This window comes from Callithrix jacchus, chromosome 3, assembly GCF_049354715.1.
Source record: "Callithrix jacchus isolate 240 chromosome 3, calJac240_pri, whole genome shotgun sequence".
Lineage (NCBI taxonomy): Eukaryota > Metazoa > Chordata > Mammalia > Primates > Cebidae > Callithrix > Callithrix jacchus.
The window spans coordinates 147,447,299-147,460,160 of record NC_133504.1 but is presented as its reverse complement, the minus strand read 5'-3'; the positions used below and the strand labels follow the sequence as shown (position 1 = coordinate 147,460,160).

Here is a 12,862-nt window from a genome sequence, read left to right as displayed (position 1 = left end):
GAGAAAATGTTTCCAAGGAGAAGCTACGTATGGTTCCTTCAGCTGTTTGGATTCCTCAAGGCAACTTTCATCAAGCAATGGCTGCATTCTCAGTCTGGCCCTCTGACAAGGGAAAGGAAGAGTGAAGATATTCTCAAAGATACAACTTCTAGTATAAACTTTATTCTTCTGGGAAGAATAGAATCCCACTTTATCTCAAGCTGTTAAAGATGGAAATCAGGGCACATGAAGTATGCTAGAACATTAGGAGTCCACATTTCAGTCAGAGCACTGGATGATATAGAGCAAGTATTCCTGGGTTAGACAGTAATTTGTAGCTTATTAGTCACCATTCTGAAAGCCCATGCTGTTCTCTAAAGTACTGACAGTAACCAGCTTAACAGCTGAGTTAGGAGATTGTAAAACTAAAAACTTTGCTGTTAAAAATTTTCATGTTGTGTTTAATAACCATATTAATGAGAAAGAACTTTGAAAGCCAATATGTAATAGGGGCAAACATTTATCTTTGTGAGATGTTATTTATAAATCAACATAAAGTGAAAATTCTTAATGTGTTAAGACATACAATTTATGTATGTTACTAATAGTAAGGAACTAAAAAATTTTGCCATATTTTCTTTATTATAAAAAGGTACATAAGATAATGCATGCTAATTGTTATGATATTTCTATCACTCCCACACAATACTACTGTTGACATCTGCTTACTTTGCAAAATTATTTTCTGTTATTTCTTTACTCTTTGTAGAAGGAAAGCAATTCAGTGTAACAAAAATACTAGCATTGAAAGCAAAATCCCAATAATTTCACATGTGTATTTATGCCATGCCTTTCAAACTTCCTTTACTTCCATTCTTGGCAAAAGGCACCATTATTGAGGCAGTTGTCAAATTTTTAGATGGTCTGAACTTCTGACTCATATACTACTTCTTAATTTTGACCAGGTTCTGCTGGTTAAATTTTCTATATCCTTTTTGAATTTTTCTTTCCTACCCATCTGTACTGGCAGTGACCTCTGGAATGACATCTTAAAAGTTTTCCTGCCTCTATTCTTTCCAGCTACTATCTACCTCCCATTATATTGTCACAAATGTTCCTTCCCAATTACATATCTCATGGTGTCTCTTTTCTGATCAAAATCTTTCTCAATGGCTCTTGTTTGCTTAAGGTTCAAAGATCTTAACATGAAATTTAAATTTTCTCATGATGTGTCTTTGTTCATGTTCACTTCCTAATCCTATGATATTCTGTATTGTGTACCTTAGCCACACCAAATTCCATGTTATTCTCCTTCATACCTTTGTTTCTTTGTACTTGGACTTTCTTGTATATAAAATATCTTCTTATTTAACCTTTGTTCTTAAAAAATCAGCTCAAATCATACATTCTCTATGAAGTTATCCTTGCCATTCCTCAGATACTTAATTAGTCTTTCTGTTGGATTCAGGAATTTGTGTTTTTTCTTCAAATAAAATGATTCATATTGTAACACTCAATGCATGAGAATTTAGTAAATAGTAGTCCACCTTTCTATTCACCACCCAGTAACTCCTAGTACTTTGTTCTATATGATTAACTCACAGCATCATAGATAACCAGAGAATGATACAAAGCAATCCTAGAGAAAACCACTTTATCTTTCACTGTTTTCTATCATTTACAGCCATAGCTGGTTTTATTGTGCTTCACAGATAGTGTACTTTTAACAAATTGAAAGTTTGTCACAACCCTGTGTCCAGTAAGTCTACTGGCATCATTTTTCCAATAGCATGTGCTCACTTTATGTCTCAGGGTCACATTTTTGTCATCATCATATTGCTTCAAATATTTTTATTAATATTATATCTGTTATGGTAATCTGTAATCAGTGATATTTGATATTACCATTGTAATTATTTTTGAGTGCCACAAGCCACACCCGCATAAGGCAGCAAACAAGTCATGAATGTTGTGTGTGTTCTGATTGCTCCACCAACAAGCTATTCCTTGGTCTCTCTCCCTGTCTTCAGACTTCCCCATTCTCTAGACTAAAACCGTATTCTTATATTTGAAATTGAGCCAATTAATGACCCTACAATAGCCTCTAAATGTTCACGGGAAAAGAGAAGTCATACATTTAACTTTAAATCAAAAGCCAGAAATGCTTGAGTGTAGTGAGGAGGTCATGTCAAAAGCCAAGAGAGAATGAGAGCTAGGCCTCTCATATCAGTTAGCCAAATTGTGATTGTAAAGGAAATGGTCTCGAAAGAAATTAAAAATGCTACTCCAGTGAACACACAAATAACAAGAAAACAAAACAGTCTTATTGCTGATATGGAGAATGTAATAGTCTAAATAGTTCAAATAAGCCACAACATTCCCTTAAGTCAAAGGCTAATCCAGAGCAAGGCCCTAACGCTCTTTAATTCTATGCAGGCTGAGAAAGATGAGGAAGCTGCAGAAAAAAAAATCATGCTAGTAGAGGTTAGTTTATAAAGTTTAAGCAACGAAACAGCCTTCAGAAAATAAAAGTACAAGGTGAAGCAGCAAGTGCTACAGTAGAAGCTATAGCAAGTTATCCAGAAGATCTAGCTAAGATCACTGATGAAGGTAGCCACACAAAACAACAGGTTTTAAATGTACACAAAACTATCTTTGATTGGTAGAATATATCATCTAGGCCTTTTACAGCTAGAGAGGAGAAGTCAATATCTGGCTTCAAAGAACAGACAGACTCTTGATAGGGGCTAATGCAGCTGGTGACTTTAAGTTGAAGCCAATGCTCATTTACTGTCTCAAAAATCTCAAGGCCCTTAAGAATTATGCTAAATCCACTCTTCCCATGCTCTATAAATGCAATAACAAAGCCTGGATGACAGCCTATCTGTTTACATCATGGTTTACTGAATGTTTTAAGACCACTCTTGAGACCTACTGCTCAAAAAGAAAGATTTCTTTCAAAGCATTACTGCTCATTGACTATTCACCTGGCCACCCAAGAGTGCTGATGAAGATACACAAGATTAATGTTGTTTTCATGCCTGCTAGCACAACATCTATTCCGCAGGCCAGGCATCAAGGAGTAATTTCAACTTTCAATTCTTATTACTTAAGAGACACATTTTGTAAGGCTATCACTGTCATAGTGATTCCTTGAAAGAATCTGGAAGGGATCGTGGTGGGTGGGGGAATTGGGGAAGTATAACATTTGGAGAAATACCTAATGTAGATGATGGGGGGATGGATGCAGCAAACTACTATGGCATGTATATACCTATGTGCACCATCTCCACATGTACCCCAGAACTTAAAGTATAATAATTTTTTAAAAAAGATAACCTTCTGGAAAAGATTAGCCATTTTAGATACCATTCAGCATATTCATGATTTATAGGAGGGGGTCAAAATATCAATATTAATAGGTTTGAGAAACCCTGAGTTCAATCTTCATAGGTGACTGTGAGGGTTTCAAGGCTTCAGTGGAGAAAATAACTTCAGATGTAGTGGAAATAGCAAGAGAACAAGTGTTGAAAGGCAAGACTAAAGATGAAACTGAATTGTAGCAATCCCAGGATAAAAACTAAAGAAGAGTTTGTTCTTATAGATGAGCAGCGAAAGTGGTTTCTTGAGATGTAATATACTCCTAGTGAAGATGCTGTAAACATGGTTGAAATTGTGACAAATAATATATAATATTACATAGACTTAGTTTATAAAATCAGCAAAGTTTGAGAGGACTGATTCTAATTTTGAAAGGAATTCTAATGTGGGTAAGATGTTATTAAATAGCATCATGTGCTGCAGAGAAACTCTTTGTGAAAGGAAGAGTCAATCAATGTGGCAAACTTCATTGTTTAAGAAATTGCCACAGCACCTCAATCTTCAGCAACCACCACCCTGATGAGCCAGCAGCCAACCACATTCAGGCAAGACCCTCCATCTGCAGAAAGATTGTAACTTCCTGAAAGTTCAGATGATTGTTAGCATTTTTTAGCAATAAAGTATATTTAGTTAATGTACATTTTTAAGACATAATGCTGTTTTACACAATGAACACAGTATAGTGTAAACATAACTCCACATGCACTAGGAAGCCATAATTGTATGTGACTCATTTTATTGAGATATTTTCTTAATTGCAGTAGTCTGGAACTGAACGTGGAATATCTCCAAGCTATGCCTGTAGCTATAATATCTTTGAAATATGACTTTCATGTAGGATATTCATTTTGATCTCCTTGCTGGATAGCATATTATAATCAAGTATAAGGCTATACAAATACTATCACACTTAAATATGAAGTAAGTCAAATTTATACTTATGAATAATTAGTGTAATTTACATGTAGGAAAATTGTTATGATGATACATTGCTCAATTACATTAATCATATATGGGAAAAATTTAAAGCAATGTTTTAGATTTAGATGCTAAAAAATATAGGATTAAGATCAGTTGCTTTTGTTTCAAGTAGAGTTCAGTTTTCACATTCGACAATTCAACATTTTTCATCTACAACATTTCAAAGTTAAATGCATTCATAGCTTTGTTGGCAATAGTACAAACCCTTGCTGTCTTTCCCTGAATCTCTTGGATCAGTCTCAAAAAGAAACTCAGTACTTATAACACAGAGCTTATTGATATTCTAATTTGATGATAGTATCACTTTCTTCATAAAAATAAATTTAGCTTAAAGTAGCATAAAAGTAAAAATGAAATCTAAAGTAATTAACTTTACCACATATTACTGGATGCTGTTTCTTGAATGTATGTATATTGAAAAAATATTATGATTACTCTATACTTAACATGTAATTAGGAACTTTTAAAAACTTAAGTAGCAACCCTTAAGTACTTGTCATATCTGCTGAATTCCAAATGTGTGATAATAAAAGGAATTTACCACTTATTAAGCATTTACTGTAAGCCTGAACTAGATTAAATTTGTATATATTATCAAAATTTATCTTCATGATCACCATATGAATTGTAATTATATTCATTTTATTCATCATCCAAATTCAACAGCTAATATGAGATAGAGCTGCATTGAAATATTTTACTATGACATAAAATCTCATTCTCCTAATCACTACAGTAGTAAAATGCCACTCACAAACACAACCAGTAAAAGGATTTTCATTTAATTTAAACCACTATCTTGAGTAGTCCCAGTATAGTCAAACCATATATATGTACTAAACAGTCTTCATGGCCCAGCTATTTTGGGCCATGAAGAATTATATTATCTATATGATAATATAATTTCCATATTATCATATAGAAATAACAATAAAGAAACTTCCAGTCCAGTTAAGTAGTCAATGCTAGTTATGAAAATTTAAACCTTCATCTCATTGTATGTATATAGATATAAGATATACATATGTATTCACATATATATATGTAGATATATATTATCTTTGGTCTATATCGTGGATCATACATGTATTTTATATATATATACACATATATATACATGTATATAGATATACAGGCAACTATCTGAATATGTCTCATATCTAGATCTTAATTTTGATGTTGAATTGTGTCATATTTAAATCAAAATAATTATGTCACTTTATCTTAAATCTTGAACTTCCAAAGAGGGCTACATGTAGAAAGACCCTGAGAAATGGTAAAATGAATGTTCTTTCTTATATCTTTTCTCATTTCATTCTTGTTTTTCCTCCTTCCAAAAAAGAACCCCCAAAACCATATTGAGTACCTGTTATAATATTTAATATACTTAGATAAAAGGCAAATACAAAACATAGTATGTGGATATCATAGTCATGGAGGAAAAAGAAGCAAGTAGATAGATTATGTCCATGAAGTATGTATAAATCGTAAAAACAATCAAAAGTGCAAAGATATGGTAAGACAGGTAAGAGATAGGGGAAGTGGAGGCACATGGTTCTGAACTCAAAGCTGGGGAGCCAGAGATGCTTCCCAGAAAAAGGCTTTCCAGATCATCCTCGTATCTATAATGCATTGTCTTTTTGTTATTTATTTCTCTGCTTTAAGAGTCTTTCCCTTCTATCATTTCAACAAATTTTATTACATGGTCTCATTGTTGGAGGCTTTTGAAAAAAAAGAAATGGGGGGCTATTAACCATAGTGAGTATTAATACTTATAAGAAGTTCCTTTGATGAAATTCTAGGAGATCTAGATTTTACTTGATGCAGCATAGGGTTTGGGCCCCAAGGTAAGTGCAGAGATTGGTAGAAGAAATGTAACAAAAGGGATTCACTAGACATTGGAGAGAGATGAGAGAATGAAATAAAGATAACTATGAAATTAAGGTAGTGTTCTATGAAATTAAGAATGTTCTAATGGTCCTTCAAAATTGTTTTCGAGGCCACACCTAGATTTTGTCATAAAATATTATTTTTAACTTAATGCAAGTTCTCAAACTCAGCATTCTTTGCAATTCACAACACTTTTACTTTATTATAAATCTGTCTGTGAATCCTAATTACGTCTATACGTTTTTCAGACAATAAAATATTTTTAGACATTTTCTACTAAAAAAGAAATATATAATTTCTACAAACAAAACTTTGAAAAGTTATATGAATGGTTAACAACATTAAAGACATAGATAAGAAAACAATCTTCCATGAAGAATGATTACAGACCATGTCTGAAATTGAAGGTTATATTTACTATTTATTAGTCTAAAACAATTTCTCAGTATGATCATATCCATAGAAAGCATTTTAATGTCAATATTCAAGTTCCTTCATTCTTTCTTCATTCACACTTAAATTTTACCTCTTAATTTCTCTGTTCTGATACACTATTAGAAGCAGTTTATTGTCTTTTCCTATACTAAATTTGGTTTCCACCATTTCTTCTTATAAAACGATTTGTTATATAAACTTGCAAGTTGATACATTTGGGATTTTACCAAAAACTGGTGTTTTTACCTGTCCACTCTTACATGTTCCTGCCATTCCTGGTAGTGTTTTAAGCTGCTCTTTCAGCTCTCCAGGAAGTTTTTAAAGGCAGCTTTGGTACAACCCCAGCTAATAGATCAAAGAGATTCACTCCATGTTTGCCTTCACTGAACTCGGAACTTGGAATGGTTAGACTTTTGCTGTAAGGGCAGAGAATCACTAGAAATAAGGCTTTGCACTTCATGTAATGAAAACACATCTAGTTTGTACTCGAAGGGACACTTACAACTAAATCAGGGTATTCCATGTATGCCTTGGTACTCTTCAACCCAAGCTCTCCTGTTTGGGAATTGGCATGACATTTCTGAACTTCGTTTACAGATGTTGAGTCTCAACATTCTGCTTATATTTATGACTCATAGATTATGAGCAAAAAGCAGAAATGGTAAGCTACATAATTTACTTTTCTTCTGGTCCTCCCACAAATAATAATGTCTGCTTCTCCTCTCAGTGTGAAAGTTTTATGTTTCCCATCTGTAAATGTTCACAAGAATATAAATCCAATACAGAAATGAAATGCATCATTTCCTGAAAGCATTGTGGCAATTCTCTTCAGTTCCTAAGGACATATTACCACATAAAGAAGGGAACCAAGATCCACTTCTGCCCACATAAAAGAAATTTTAGACAGACATTTTGGGGTTTATTTTGTCAGGTAATTGTATCTATTGTCCATTTCCATTGACTGTACAGCACTTGTCTCTATGTGGCCAGAGAACAATGAGGCTATATCACTTCTAAGGCTCTTAAAACGAAAGACCATTTTCTGCAATCAAGAAGGATGTGGGCATCCACATTGATTTTGGAGAATGTCTATGGTAAAGTTCTTGGATCAGGCAATTTAATGGGAGATGAAAAGTCAGGACCAGAGTAACTTTAACCCAGCTATAAAAGAAAACAAAATTCTCTCTGGAAGGCCTCTGTCTTTTCATGCCTTCCTGTTTTTTCTCAGCAGTAGCATTGTCTCCACACCCTTCAAAATTTCAGCTGTCATTTACTCATCACCAATTTTGTGCATTCCATTTTTCATAAGTTCTATGGAGGATACAAAAAGGTACAAGTGTGTTCACTGTTCTCTTTTAAGTGTGGAAAATAAGAAGCCACAAATTATAAAATAACAATAATCATATTTATTGTAATCCTTTTTGATGCTTAAGCCAAAGCCTTGTAGTTATCCTTGACTTTCCTCCTTCACACCCACATCCAATCCATCAGAAAGTGACCTGACTCCATCATCAAAATATATCCAGTCAGGAATTCTACTGCTAGCCCCCTGGTCCAAGCCATCACTGTCTCTCACCTGGGTAAAAGCAGTGACCTCTTGACCAGTCTCCTTGCTCAGACAGTCTACTCTCACCACTGCAAACAGACTGGATCTTGTAAGATACAAGAAAATAAAATTGAGCCATGGCTCTACCCAGAACTTTGTAATGATTTCTCATTTTACTTAGAAGTAAAAGCCAAAGCTCTTGCAATGGCCAGCAAGGCTGTAAGTAGTAGTCTGAACAGTCTTCTCCATTATATATCTGACTTCATCCCCTGCTAATCTAACCCTCTGTGTCTTTGCCTCCTTTCCCTGGGCACGTTCTTATTTCACATCTTTTTAGTAGGGTGCACATTCTTCCATACTGGAGAATGCTTTTTTTTTTCAGGCATCCATGTAGCTGACTCCATCAAATTTCTATAAGCCCTCATTGAAATGTCAACGTCTCAATGAGTCTAATATTAACATTAAACTTAAAAAGTTCATTTTGCTCCCATTTCTCCCACTTCTTATTTCCCTGTTCTTCTATTTATGTTATTTTCTCCATAGCATTCATAACTTCCTGACATACTATATATTTTTCCTCTTCACTGTGTTTGTTTTGTATTTTCACTCCATTCACTAAGATGTAAATTCACAGGGGCAGAAATCTCATCTGTTCACTGATAAATTGTAATGGATTAGAACAATTGCTGGCACATACTTGACACTCAATAAATATTTATTAAATAAATAAATTTATGAAGAATGAATAAAAAAGTGTCATTTACAGACAGTATTCTACCCATCAGTGCTTTGTTAAGTATTTTACACACATTATTTTATCTTTTGTCATAAACTGTATGAGATAGGTATTACTCCTCTTCTTGGGAAATACCGAAGCCAACACTTAGAAAAGTTTGTTACTTGCCCAAGGTTACACAGAAGGTAAGTGGCAGAGTCAAGATTGAAATTGAAATTCATATACAGCTCTAAAGCTTGGATGTTAACCGCTGTGACATGTTAAAAGTAGTGACTTGCTTTACTACACAGTTCTGCATAATCATGAGTTTCTGTTATGTGTAGGAAAGGATTTAAGCTTTCTGGACTGAGAAATATAAAGTAATTATCAAGAAATGTGTTATTCCAGAATTTAATTCTAATTTAGAACATTTTCAAAACAAGACACTCATAATATCATAGAAAAGCCTCATAATATCTATAGAAAAAGTCAAGAAAAACACAGTGCATATGGACAAATTTTAATTGGTTATCCCTTTCATTAATTTCATCATACTCTGACTCTCATTCCTCCTTTGGGGACTGCTTCTAAGTATCTCTAATGACTGATCTCTATTCTTGACCTCCAACTAACACAAAACCAAACTGTTCGTAAATTCCTCATTTTAAAATCAGCTAGATTTTTTTTTAATCCTTTAAGCTGCTCGTTTGGAATCATGTAAACCAACCAACTAGCTGTCCCTTGGCTACTTACTCTCTTAGTTCCTCTCAAAATTACCCACAGATTCAAGAATGCTAGCAGTTAGTCCCAACTTGATGAAGAAAGGAAATCCTTTAACTTCCCTCACTCGTGGTGCCAGCATATGCACTTGCCACTCTTTTTTGTACGCATCACATTATTTTAAGCTTGAATGTGTCATCCAGTTTTGCCCCATCTGTGTCATGGCTGGCTCCACCTGTGTCTTAGATTCTAAACTTCCACAGGAGAAGACGAGATTGGGATATAATTATACATACTAAGTCACTTCATACAGACCTCGCAGGCAGCCATGAACTGAGTAGACTCTTAATATGTGCATTCTGATAAAAATATCCTAGTCTACTCCCTTCCGAGGCACCCTCCACCCACGTCAACACTTCACTTTCTTTCTCATTTGCCTGGTGAGTCATATCAGTGCTAAAAATTTGTATTAAATGCTTCAATCCCAATGTCTTACTTTATTTTTGCCAGCATTTTCTTAACCTGAATAGTCCTTATAACTGTAATTGTTCACTTCTTGTGGTATAAACATAGAGGAATATATAAGCAGTCAACAGATTCTTAGCATTTCAATGCACTAAACAGTATTTTTTAGAATTAAACATCCATCACGCTTTAAAAATACTCCAACAGATTGTGTTTCTAAATGGTGCCTTAAACAGCAGTTGTCCTTTCCTTTGCAAGCTCTGTAAAGAGATAATACATCCTTTGGGGTCAGGCTGTGCACCATTTTTCCCCCAGTAGATCCTCTTACACAAATAACTTTTCTTAAATGGATTCTCAAATTTCTTTTTAAATCAAAGTTATTATTAAATCAAAGAAAACTAGAGAAGAACTGTTACAAGTGCAAAGCATTCACTTTAGCTCTTCCTTCAGGGTAGCTCATTTCAATACATAGCATTTCTGGTTTTCCCTTTGCCAAAGATTCTGCCAACCATAGGAACCCCCAAATAATCAGGGCTATGCTAAGCACAGCATTACCAGAGCTGGAAGAAAACACATTACAGTCTTATCTGCCACATATTTTTTATCTTGCTTTCATTCATTTTTATAATTTTTTGTATACCTTAAAATATCACTGGGTTAACTAAAATCACATATAAATAGTAAGACTCTTGAAGGCTCTTTCTAACTACACACCTCATTAGGTAACATAGTAGACCACTTGAAACAAAATGTGGTTAAAACACTCTTCTCAAGCATTATTCTCATAATGGCAATTTTAGTACCTCTTCAAAAGGCATGTGGACTCATATCCATCTTCACAGAACTTGGTGAAATGTGATATTTCTTAATGGACATAAGATGTCAACACTATATGCCTGTTAATCACCAGGGGGATCGTGGCACTTAGTGCCCCTGCCCATGTTAATCTTCACCCCTTAAACTCTTAAAGTAAATATCTTCAACCATTGTCCCATTGTACTCCTCAGAAAACTTTAATAATGCTGGGCATCTCAAAAAATCAAAATCAGCTTTCATTTGTTCTGCTTTTAATCTCTTTTCCCAAGACCTTTAATTTTATCCTTCTGTCTAGCCTCCCTCTATGGATTTGCCAAAGCCAATCTACTTGTCAATTTTCTTATTTTCTCTAAATCTCCCATTCAAGAACCTGTTTGCTGCAGTCTCTTCACACCGCTGTCCAGGAAGAAACATACTTGCAATTATCTGGGAATATGGCAAATTCACTGAGAAAAAAAAGCCACTGTTTTACAGCTTCCCAAATTTATAGAATCTAGCAGCTCATCTCTTTGATGTTTATCAAGCAATTACAGGGTGCATGGCAGTTGCGTCAGAATAAATATGTGTTTGAGAAACCTAGAGTCCGCATATCTGAATCACTTCTGAGATTCACACAAAGCCTGGGTCTGCAGACATTATAACAGGACAATTAGGAACTAATCTAATGGTTTTAGGATTAGTATATTCTATTTTCTGAGATGAGCAGAATGAACAAGACAGAACTACTGCTCTGTGGAGGTTCGATCCACTGGTGGAAAAACACGTACTCCCCTTTTCTCACATTTGATTGGACATGTGTCTCCCTAGAGGAAACATTAATAGAAGTAACATATCCAGCCCTATTCGCTACCCATAAATGCGTCTCCTGAGGGAGAAATGGTAACTTTTGTGACAAGAGGGATTGGGAAAAGAAACTGAACATGATCAGCTTTGCCACTTTCTCTGATTTAAGATCTCATTGCCCAGAAGAGCTGTGTCCTGATTTTTGTTTTTTGTTTTTTTTCTTTTTTGCTTCCTGTGATTAGTACACAAGTTTGGACACAGGCCTGTCATCTGGAGGTAGGTCTGAAAGCTTTTCTGGCTGCCCAGTTGGGGCTCTACATACATAACACAGTGATCAGGGATATGTCTGTCTATCTGCAGGTTCCAGTACTCCTAGGGTGTAACATTAGGGAACCTGAATATGACCATACATATAAGCTACATTCTCCAATCTAGCCTGTTAGTAATAAAACTAATATTCTGATCTCTGGAAGTCTTTCTATGTCTAATTTTTATTTGGCTTGGGGTTTAATAGGAAGAAAAAAGGGGTCCTATTACAGGCCCCATAAGCCCTAAACAGTTACAGAGGAACAATTGGCCATGCTTCTTACCTAGAACATTGGATTTCATTTTATTAGAACTGTGTGGAGTAAAAAGACCTCAATTTGAATTTGAATTCTGTCACCTACTATGTGTGTAACCTTGGGCAATTTATATAATCTTTTAGTCCACAATCATATTTTGAAGTAATATTTAATAAGCACAATGTGCCAGACGCTGTTCTAGGGTCTGAGGAAACACAGGATACAAACAGATTAAAATGTCTGCCTTTTGAAGCTTTTATACTGCAAAATTGAAACAATGCAAGGACATAAGGTTCACACTTACAGTGTTGCCTGTACATAGTAAGGACTCAATAGGTTATGAGGATGATCATGATGATGACAATGTTGGTCTTTGCTTCATTGAGAGAAGCAATGCCAGCTCTTACCAACCAACTTGTGCTACTAATGCAGTTTTTTCTCTGTGATTATCTCTGAGCTTCAGATGTCCCATGATGCAATGATGATTATTTAGATAATAATATTTTACATCTTCTGATTTCTAAATTCTACTCTCAAATGCTCAACTCAGCTCCTTGGGGGGATACTGTTATTTAGCCTGCTACACTG

General features: G+C 34.8%; 1 protein-coding gene across 17 annotated transcripts in view; it reads right to left on the bottom strand.

Moving 5' to 3' along the window:
* GABRA2 (gamma-aminobutyric acid type A receptor subunit alpha2) overlaps positions 1–12,862 on the bottom strand; it is a 142,928-nt gene that overhangs the window by 98,024 nt on the left and 32,042 nt on the right. The gene's annotated exons all lie outside the window — the stretch shown is intronic.